The sequence below is a fragment of the Anarrhichthys ocellatus genome, unplaced genomic scaffold, assembly GCF_004355925.1.
Source record: "Anarrhichthys ocellatus isolate YVR2014 unplaced genomic scaffold, GSC_Weel_1.0 scaffold47, whole genome shotgun sequence".
In the NCBI taxonomy this organism is placed as follows: Eukaryota; Metazoa; Chordata; class Actinopteri; order Perciformes; family Anarhichadidae; genus Anarrhichthys; species Anarrhichthys ocellatus.
Window position 1 is genome coordinate 2,568,615 of NW_022280077.1, and position 11,906 is coordinate 2,580,520.

The following is an 11,906-nucleotide window of genomic DNA, read 5'->3' on the forward strand; positions in this document are numbered from 1 at the left end:
ATAGAGGACGTAGCCACCCTACTGATGATTGAATGATTAGGTCTTTTCAATGGCTGAAAAACATGTTTTACAGAGGAAGAGTAATAGCTGCTCCACTCAGAACTGAAATGAGACAACAGGTCATGATTCATACTGAAAATATAAACTCGTGTTCCATGTCAGAAACCTCATTATGTTCACAAAAACTCTCATGAAAGTCATAAATTAGACTAAGCTAATGCTACTTCTTCTCATTTCACTTAGCTCAAAACATAACCGCTCGCCCTCATGGCTCTTATGTTCTCTCGCTCTCAGTCTGCAGTGGCCTTAGCATTATAGTCAACTCGTTAGAGAGGCTGGAGGCCTATACGCTGCAGCGACCTGGGGAGTGGTGCTAGAGCTGGGGACCGTGTACAGGGACTCTGTCATGTGGGAGTCATTATTTTCAGCTTCCATGCAGCAGGACAGAGATCGGGCTATGCTAAAACCAAGCCCGCTGGGTTCTGTGTTAATGAGACAGCTCTGCAGGGATGAGGAGAACACACACAGAGAAACTGGGAGACGTCTGCTGGCCTCCCAAAGGTAATTCCCTTAAATGAAAAGCAGACTGCATGCTAGTCATTGTTGCATCAAGGGGGTGAGGATGAATAGTGACGGGGTTGTATTTCAACACACCTCCTCATGCTCTTATTACAGGGCTGAGATGAGTGGAGGCAGGGGTACCTTGTTCAGACACTCCCTGCCGATGCTCTTTCTTACCCAATTATCCTTGACTAGAATGACTAGTGTAACACTGGCTATGTCACACAGCTTTGGAATGGACGCTTTATCCTATCAAGGCCTTTCCATTTTTCAGATTAAGACTTTATTTTGCTTCCAACCAAGGACGCCAACAGGACTGAAGTGCTCTACATCTGGGAGACATTAGGGACACATGGAAGAGGCTCATTTAAGGCTCTTGTTAGCTCACCTGGCGCTTTAAGTAGGACCATTAATATTGATCTACTTAAAATATGAGCAACCTCGGTTCACACATGTCTGTTCGATGAGAACGGCACGGTGTCCCTCGGTGTGCACCAGCATGTCAATTCCAGGCTTGCATCGGCCATCGCTATCAAACTGGCCCAAGCTGTGAATTGGAGCTAATAGGCTTTCCAGATGTTCTCCCCTGTATTTCATTGAATCCAACACCTCTGCAGGCCACTGTCCGGCCATAAATCACAGGCTACATGCTGCATGAGGAGAACAAGGGGATGTGGCTTGATGCATAAGTCACATGCTTGATTCATGAGCTCAGTGCGAATATCTTCAGGACACAAGCAAAACAATTAACTGTTACCTTAACCCAGAGGCCACAAAGTCTCTTAAAGGGTTCTTGTATCCCCTTTATAAGCTCTGAAGCCCCAGCTCAAAGCCGTAGGGACAGCATAGCTTTATAAGAATGATTTGGTTTTATGTGGTATTCTTGGATGACGGTCCACCACGAGTCACTGTGCAGTGTTAGCAACAGTTCACGGCTTCATTTGGTTCTGCAAGTGCTCTTCGGTTCCAAATGTCTGAGATTAGCTGGGTTGAACAGATGTCTGATAAAATGTTCCTCTCTCATCCGTCTAACATAAATGTACCATGTGACCAAGGTTGTTATTAATCTCTGTAAAGCACCAGGGAATGTTTTCCTCATGATATCTGAGCCAGAACAAGTCCTGGTTAGAATGACTAGCATGCCAATATCCAACATGTGGGCTGAACATTAATCCACGAACACACATGCATCCATTTGCACCTAATTGAATTCCCCAGTGTGGAATGTGTTGCTCCTCCTCAGCTTCGCTCTCTAATGAGCATCTTAACCTTGAGCTGCATGGAGTTTTTTATTGCTTTGACTCTTCATCCGTCTGAAATGTGATGAATCCTTATACAGAAGTCATCACACAAACTCAAGATGGTTAGATTTCACTCCCAAGTTTTCTCTCCAACGGCCTTTTGAAAATCACACCATTCTAAATTGTTCTCCTTCCTGAAATGATGTCACCTTTATCCCACATTTGTTTAGCTTTTATAAATGGCCATTTGCCTATCTGAGGACTTTTAATGTGCAATCCATCTGCTCTTTGGCTCATATAGAGGAAATGAGCAGATCCATAATCTATACGTGCACTGGTAAGACGATCTGACGGAGTGATGGGACTGATCGATCTGGTGCTGAGATCTATCTTTCCAGGAGATATCTCAGTGGAATCACTGGGTGAAAAACAACATGCATAAAGCTGTTTGCATCCACTATCTGAGCTCTCCAATGTCGTGAATCATCAAACATCAAAAAAAGAGAAGAAAAAAAAATGCTGCTAACAGACGCAGAAGTTTATGACCCGTTACTGGCATGCTCCACATTTCTCATATAGTTCCACACCCTTCACATGTGATGGTGTGTGAATTTGAAGTTATGTTTAACTGTGCGAGTATTTTCACACCCAGATTTTACCATTTATAATAAAGGACCTTTGGATCATATTTTTCCTGTAGTGTAAGTCTACAGACATATATCTATAAGGATTTCTCTCTCTCTCTCTCTCTCTCTCTCACGCTAACGTTAGCTGTAGTCACTTGGTTCAGTCATAGGTGACAGCAACTCTTGGCAGTTAGTGGGACTAAATATGTATTAACAGTAAAGTAAAAAAGAAGTGTATATGGTGCAACCTGTTTTAATTTGTTGGTGCTTCATCCCCTCTTAGTAAAGTTATAACTAGGCTACAAAGAGCTCCAGGTTTCCCCAGTGACCACCAGAAGCCTGGCTGGCACAGAGAGCTGCCTCTTCTAAGCCAAGAACAAAGCCCGGAGCAGCTGCACTGACCGTCATAGGATCATCCTGTTATTTATTCTATACAAATTACTTGCATATGTTCTGCGCTGACTTGACCTCAAGGTTGAAACTCTCATCCGAGTAGGGATGTAGAGAGGACAGTTGGCGGACTCATAGATCTACTCTCTCAGCTGTAGCCACCACAACGATGTCTCTCGTTTCCCGTCCACACCTCGCAGCAAAAGGTCCAGACGCTGAGAGGAATGAGTTCCAGGGATATACATGTGAAATGCCATGCTGATTCTCGGCCTGTTTGTGATCACACCTTTAGACTCGGATTAAAGTCAAATCAGAAGTAACTCAACGGAGCACCTTCACATGGCATGTCGTTATATTCAACGTCATTTGTCCGTGTTCAGCTGCCTGGTGTGATGGGAAGTGGAGAAGGCGATGAATTGTGTTGCTTCCATATCAAAGGGGGAGCTCTTAGTTTTTAGGCTCACTGTACATCATCGGCATGTGGCGAAGGGTCTGACTGATGAATGGAGAAACTAATTAGAGGAAGTAGTCCTGTGGCGCTACAAGGCGGCTGGAGCTCGATGTCCGGACGTCATGTCACCAGGTTTGCAAACATGGACCTGTCAGGATGCTCTGTGGTTGGTGCAGACACTGAACAGGCTGACATTATGCTCTACCCAGCACCCTTCATGTGAGAGGGTGAAGCCTGCAACAGCTATTCACATTCATCACAGGCCTTGTAAATGTCAGCACGTAAACGGGTGTAGACATGACATGCAAACGAAGGTGAATCTAAACAAAAATAGGTCATAACCTGGATTCCACTACGGTATACGTACTGTGGCCTCCTGCCTCGGTTACTCTTCGGTACTTGAGCTGCACTGTTTGCTCCACGTGTGTAACTTTGGCTGAAGAGGAAGATCTATTTGTAAAAGCCTTTTAATATAATATTCTAAACTCATCTGTCGGAAATAAATCATAAACTTAATCTTCAAAGGTAGCAGAGTCAATAACTCCAAGAACAAAAGCAGAGACTCGGAACCAGGAATAACAAACACTTTTATTTCACTTCCCAGTTGCGTTCCAGAAACATTTTACGACATTTCCGGTCAATGGAACGATCTGTTAGTGAACTTTTCACATTTCATAAAATATATCGATAGCAAAAATGAATTCAGGCAGAAACGAGAGGAGCAGATTTCTCTCTTAAAGTCTGGGCTGTTCCAAAGGGAATGGCATATCCACGTGTTCCTTTCCTTGACATTCTCCTTTGTGCTTTAACAAGCACACAGAGACACATAAAGCTCTACTCGTCTATCCAGAGAACACGGTTGATGCAACTCTTCTGAGAGGATTCTCAGAGGAATTGTCCTCCTCCGAATGCAAATCAGACTGGAAGAAAAATAAATCAGAAGTTAACCATCATAGCATGTAAGGTGGCTTATTTTATTTTTTTTAATATTTCTACAAACTGTGTGGGTTCACATAAACCGGGCATACTTGTTGTTACATGAACCAACTATCCACTAAATGGATGCTAATTCATATTCAACTGTATCAAGTATCACTTAATCCTAACGTTTCTTTTGTTCTTTCCTGTTGTGAAGCTCATTTCCTCATTGTAACATAATTCATCAGTGTTGTACCAAGTAGGATGTAATGATTAAGATAAACACTTTGATGGTTTGCTTTTGTTTTGAAATATGGATCTATTATAAATGGGCTCCTGACAAACAAACACATGCCTGGCTTCCCCCAGATGTCCTCGGAGGCTCGCAAAGCTCAGACAGAAACAATGCCACTGCAATCATGAAAGGGAATAGCAAATCCTCTGCATGTCGTGTGCTCTCACCATATCCATCAGCTTGAGAGGGCTGCTTTAAATAGGGTGGACGAAATATACATATCCCTGGATTTGACATGGAATTATTTGAACCTCAACTGGGGCATAAATACATCCAATCCTAATCCTGTGGTAACTTGTAAACGGTCTACTGCTCACATGACTCGTACCCACTTGAAGTATTTTTCAGTGTCTTGCTTTTAAATTGTTGCCATTGTGGCCCCTTATCAGATTCAGAGGGTGACAGAAGGTGACAGAGGGTGACTTCATACAGAACCTCTGTATGAAGTGACTGGTAGCATTTGTTGTTAAGTTGATCAAACAATGCAAAGATTCAAAAGAAGAAAAAAAAAGCAAATCAACTAAAGAGACGCAAAACGACTACAAAGAGACGTAAAGCGATTTAAGAGATGTGAAATGACTACAGACGCAAAGCAACTAAAGAGGTGCAAAACGACTACAAAGAGACGCAAAACAATTATGTAGCTATCAATAACGTACAGTTTATTACTGCCAAGAACCCAGGCCTTAGATTTTAATCTTAACTCATTTCACAAATGTGCCCCCTTCTTAAAAACTGTGCCCCAGTTCGTCCCATCCCTTCAAGAGTTTCTAAACCCGCCCCTGGTCTCTCACAAAAACATGTGTTCACTGGTGCTTTGAGAGGCGATTGCATGCTGCGTGGTGTCCAGACTCCTTGGCCCCGACCTGGGCTCCATTCATTTGAATCAGAAAGAGCCTTTCACTGGATGGTGTTGTAGTCACAGAAGAGCTGGACTCAACTCTCCTTTCCCTGAACTTAACAATAACTCAGTGCCAAGGGACAAATATGCTTCTTTTTTTTATGGCAAACATATAAGCTTGCGCTAAAGGATAAATGATTTTCTTGCAAAAGTTAACATACGCTTGACTTTTATGATTTGATCGGAAGCACATGTGGAGAACACCTACGATTACAAAGCCGTAGCTGTAAAGCGAAATAATGCATGATGGGGTTTTTTTTGTGTGGTCACAGATAGATGTGTCATCTTCCTCAACGAATCCATGTCGCATTCGGCTCTGTTGAACCTCAAACGACTCGATCTCCATGAGAGATTCACGACAGAATACATGTCTTGCCGTTTAGAAAAGCACAATGTCGCTTCAGGCATGCCCCTTCGCGAGAGTCCAAGGGTCAGATCAGCTGCACTGTACGCCTCTTCCTCAGTATATTGTACCGGCGTCATAGCACAGGCCCCTCTGCCCTCATAAACACATCCAGAAGGGAGTGATTATTTCTCAAGATGTGGAGATCGAGGACTTACCAGTTCATGCCTCTTTATGAGTGTTTTGGCATGACGGTCTGTTCCGCTTCGCAATGCTTTTGTTCCTCTTGTTAGAAGAGATGCTTAACCCTGTGGGTCACGTGTCTCTGTCACCTTGAGCTCAGCGACAGCAACTGGGCTGAGAGAAACAGCACTGTGGGTTTCTGTGTTTGTGTCTCCCTCTAATGAATTGCACCGTATCAAGTGTCCCCAAATTAGTAACAGTATCGCAGGTCATAAAATATGACATCTCCTTTAATCCAGGGTGACACGACCATGCCCACATTCTCCCATTTTGCAACATCAGGAATGCATTTGCATCTAATATGGGGCTTTCTTAGCCATGTTCATGCATATTTGTCCTGAAATTTGAAGATGTAATAAATCAGGATATTTCACAGGGTTATGAGCGGTTGGAATATCGGCTTTGGAAAAGGATGAAAAAAAATGTGCTCCGTCATAAGAAAGATTTATTTTTGTTTCTTGGATGGGACCCTCTGAATAAATGTCAAGAAGAAAGTTTGTCATTTAAAAGTCACCGATAAGCTTTGATGAGTCAGAGATCAACTATGTCCCATTTAATCTTCTTCCTTTTAGATTTGTGTATTCAGTGATCAAATGTAATTGTCCGAATGCTTCCTACGCAATGATTTATTTAGATAACTCCACCATACACACACTTTTGAATAAAAGCAATAGAAGGGAAATTTCAACAGCTGCAATTGCTTGACAACTGGGCAAACTCCTTCTGCTGATGATGATCATATGATATGATTGAACGCTCCAAAATAGCTATAAAATGGATCATTATTTTCTGATTTCCGAATTAAATTCGGGGGAATATAACAATTTTACGAAATCTATCATATTATGCTATTCATGTAAAGTAGCCCAGTGTTTACTTGAGCCTGTGTGTCTACATTACTCACTATACTGCAGCAGAGTCTCTCGAGTCTCTCTGCATTCAACAAGACTGAATAATGAAATCCTCAACTCCTCAAAGAGCACCTGAATACCTGTCATTTCAATTATATTGTAGAAATACTACTGGCTCATTCCCAGACGTATATGCACAGAGTCAGTCACACAAGATTGGGCTTGGCAAATGTTTATTTTTTTCCCAAATACTAAATGGGACCCTGGGGATATTGAGCTTCATTCCACTTTGTCTCTCACTTCAAAGACACTGCTGGGAATCAACTGACAGGTTTTGCTGAGCTTACTTGTCTTATGAACAACAAGACACAGATAACAATACATTACAAAACATATTTATCAGGGTATTACTGATTTATATTTAATCGTTAAAGTTACTGCAAGGAGCTTTCGTTTTGTGCCGATTTTGGCGGCCCCTGTGGATGAAAGCGCTAGTGATTCCGGGCTCCAGAGTCCCTTAAGAAAACCTCTCATTTCACTGCAGCAGGTGTTGGACAGTCTGCTTCTGTCAGTCCTGCTTCTGGTTCTCCCATACCTCCCATCCGTCCAGCGGCCCTAACTTTATGGCCTGGGTCTCCAGCAGCATGGTGTCGGTGTTGGCTCCCAGTGGGAAGAGGCGGAGCAGCGAGGCGAAGCGAAGCTCCTGGCCGGAGGAGGAGATGCTGCCGTGTGCTGAGCTCTCCTCCTCCCGCCGGAGTCTGTCCAGGGTGGGCTGGTCGCTGCTGGAGGCCCTGGAGGCTCTGCTGGAGACTGAACTTTAGGAGTTTCTGGTGAACCTGTATGATTTCACCTGATTTTGGATGGAATCCGACCCTGTGTCACTGATGAAAAGCATTAAGAATAACTATACAGATATAGCCAATCTTCTCGGTGATGGACTCGTTATCTTATGAAGGTCATATAGAGTCATCAGCATTCATTTTAGACTGTTTCATAATCAGTTAAATGTTCCTCACACTAACTTTGAACTCAATCAAAATGAATAGAACAAATCCATACAACCCAGCAAGAAATACAAAGACAATATCTAATTCTACTTAAGGATCTTTATTTCCTATGGCCAAGTATTATCCTTTGGCAGCAACTTCAGGGAGGAATGGCTTCATACCTGCAAACCTCGTAAATTAAGATGTGTAGAAAAACTACACACAATGGTAAAAAAAAGAGAAATAGAAATGTGAGCTGTGTGTGTAGCAGCATGCCGTTTGACTCTCTGGCTCTATAACAGAGCTTTTATTATTATGCTTCTTCCCGGTAACAAAACCTCACACTCACTTAATTAAATCCTCGATTGAGAATGTGTTTATGGAAAGTAAGGAGATATTCCGTGCAGAAAACACTTTTCAGGCAAATCATGGACCTTTGTTTTCCCAAAGATGGCTGCACTCACTCCAACCCAGATTGTGTCTGTTTTTGTTGGCCTATAATAAGTGGGTACATTTATTTCCAAGGGCTCTTTTTCTAATCAGTGTCTTGCGAGGCTGTGGTGGATTTTTACACTGCTGTAATTTGACAGTCAAACAGAGACCCAGCTATTACAATACTCAAGGCATCCAGGATTTCATACCTGGCATCGTGGTGAGATTCTGTAACACTAATGAGGCATCCTTCTTACTCAGGTCACGAGGTGTTTCCTTGGAAAGAGTTGCATTCTTGGTTTGTTGGCAGCTTACCACCTTTAATGATCCATGTCTTCCAAAGGTTGTTTTTGAGAGCTAGGATGACGTTTGTAATTTAAAGGAGCTATCTAAAACATTCAGAACATTAATAACAACTATCTTTGAAACTTACCCCTGATAACATTATCGCAAAAGACAGGTCGCCCCGGTGAGTGTGAGCTTACCAACACTGTTAGCTCTGTCAGCACTGTTGCTGTTGATAGCACTGTTAGCCGCCACCATTTTAGCTAAGCCACTTGCTTGTGATTTTGTGGAGTTCGAGAGCCTCTTAAACTATGGGAAAGACCGCCTTTGACCCAGTAATACTAAAAAGTCAGCCGGTTTCAATTATGAACAAAACATTTAATACTTCTGAAGCTAAAACAAATGCATAGTGAAGTACATTATTTACAGTTACACAGAATATGACCCGCTCACCAGAAATCGTTACCACCCACACTGTGGAACAGGAGCAAGAGCCCGGAAGTTCTTTCTCTCCCGCCTTACATAGTTCAAAAAACATCCCATAATGTCCGTAGTTCCTATTGGCTAAATCCAGCTGGCTCCTCCTCTCAGCCAGCTAGGACCCCCCTGGCTCGGGTGATGCTCCTTCTGCGTCCGCTGCAGTTGCCTGTCTAGAAATCTCTGTCTATCCCTCCGCTACTCTTTACAGTTTAATACATTCAATGACTGTCTTTTATGGCTTAACACTTCTATGATAAACATACTATATAAAGATAAGGTTTTGCAACTTTTGGCAAAAACTTCACAAGCATAGATCTAAAGGTGCTACAAATTCTACTAAGATACACTTCTAACTACAAATTCTACAACACTTCTACAATTATGAATCTTCTAATTATGTATTCCAAAACACTTCTAATTATGATTTCTTAATTATGAATTATTAAACACTTCTATTATAATTTCTGAAGGCACAGTTGTAAACCCAAATTTCCTACAATTTCAGAAATGACATGTACATGTATCTCTTCTTTCCAGCAGGTCACTTCATCTGTCTTAGTTTGCGTGTAGCTGTCAAGCGACTGGTAATGTTTTGGATGTCATCACATGCTAATGATGCAGGCTAAAATAATTGTTTAAAGCCACTTGATATGAAGTTTAAAGGCATTCCTCCTGTATTATCATACTAGGGGCCTTTATCCAAGAGTGAAAAGCCACAGACTAAATCATGCATAATGCTGCTTTCTTTCACATGTTTCGTGGGTTTGGGATCTTTTTGCCGCAGCAGACTGGGCAGTCCATGACAGTCTGTGGTGTCGCAGAGACAGGAATGTTGTGATTGACACGTTTTAAGTGGGATTTGGTGGGAGTGAAAGACTATAAGTGCATTCGTAGTGGAGACATGACGCCAAAGGCAACACCTGTAATATGAGTTGCATGTTTCAAACAAAGTAGCATTACAGTCACTTTCAATCTGCAGGAAAATGAAGCATAGCGGCCAGTTAAATCCTGAAAAATACAAACCCACTCATGCTTTCCCATGCCTTGACACTGATTGATTTTTATTTACCAAAACAGTGAGATGATGAGAAATTTGTCTTTTCATTCCATGCATTTAGGCCTGTCTTCAGAGGCCAAATACACTCTGTTAGGTGGAGGCCCGTGGAGCTGGGAGCAGGAATGCAGCAGAGATTGTAGCTCTGAGAATGTATTTACTGTAATGAGAAGCAGACAGGAGGAACTCTGAGCTGCTATTGTTGTGCACAGGTTTGCTTTGGATTCCTGTCTCACCCCTGCAGGCTACAAACCCATGAATATTTAAATAGGAAAGGGACTTCCTCTAAACATCAATCAAAATCCTATCTATTCCATTTCTGGCCTCAGATCTGAGATTCAGAGAGTCAACAGCAGCTTCTGATGGGAGGAAATTCTGCCCATGGCCGTGCCCATGAATGCACCAACCATGTGGACAATGAGTCAATTAAAAACAGCCCCACAATAGCTGGTAGACCTTCAAGAGAGGAACGTCACTGGCTATATATTCAGTGACACTGCACTTGGAAGAAATTCATCAGAAGTTTAAGTCAATTGAAAGAGGATCAGAGTACGGCAGAAAAATCACAGCAAGAAATATAATCCCCTTTTTACTTGTAAAAAAACAAAATGTACCCAGTATGAAACTTTAACTCAATTCAATAGTTTCTCATAAAGTATGTTGAATAGGCTCAAATTCAAAGGCTCTCTCTCTCTCTAGAACACATTTCATCCTTGATAAATGCCAGAGGCCTACACTATTTCTTTTGTATGAAAAGAGCAAAAGTGTGTGTGCGTGTGTGTGTTTGTGTGTAGGTGTGTATGTGTGTATGTGTACGTGTGTGTGAGAGAGAGAGAGAGAGAGAGAGAGAAGGAGGGAGGGGTGGACTGAGATGGGATCAAATACACAAACAGTAATGTAAAAGAATCTCAGAGATGAGTGATGAGAAAGGAAAACAACAGCTTTGGACACCTGTTCAAAGACTGTTCTGTCGGGCCTTTGCTTTCAAAAAAAAGATGACTCACACTGGCAGAGGATCAGTCGATGGGAAGTGTGTCGTTTAGCAGCCCCGACATCTCTGTCAGTGAGCGATTGCACACAACAGTCCCATGATGGTTTTCAACCACAACAACAACACGGCTCAGCCTGCAGAGAAGCTGTGCTTGACACAAAGCTATCCTCCTATAACAAGAGCCAGACGCATCAGTCAGAGTGCTATTCTTGGCAGTCAGCACTGGTCGGCTATGAAAGACAGATCTGCGCAGCAAGGCTAAAGGACTACGAGAGGGATTTTGCAGCAACCACTACCATGGTTGGTTAATATAATGTTTGCTTTTTGTGTTATCTTTACATATGTTGGCTTCCTGTTCTTCATTCGGTCATACTAATTGAGTTAATCAAACAAAAAAGTGTTGTGCCCTGAAGCAAATGGTTGATTATGTTTTATGAACATAATAAAACCATAGAGGAATTGAAATAAACACAGCAAAGGGACAAATGACCAGTGAGAGGTTCTGAAACACTTGATTAAAGGAATAGTTTGACATTTGGGGAAATACGCCTATTCGCTTTCTTGCCAAGAGTTAGAAGAGAGGATCGTTACCACATATCTCTGTGCGATAGACACGAGGCTGCTGCCAGGAGATGGTTCACATAGCTTAGCACAAAGATGAAAACAGCTAATGTCAGGGGCGACTGCAAAAAGAAGTCTTCTCAATTGATTCATTTTCTTTGTTAAGGTTTTTAGTCTGTCTCTGCTGATGCGGTCTGTGAATTTATTTGCACAAAATACTTACAGTTCACCGGTTAATGGGGTGTCTCCACAAATACGGAAAATGTATCCAACTTATGAGCTTGTAAAATGCATCCA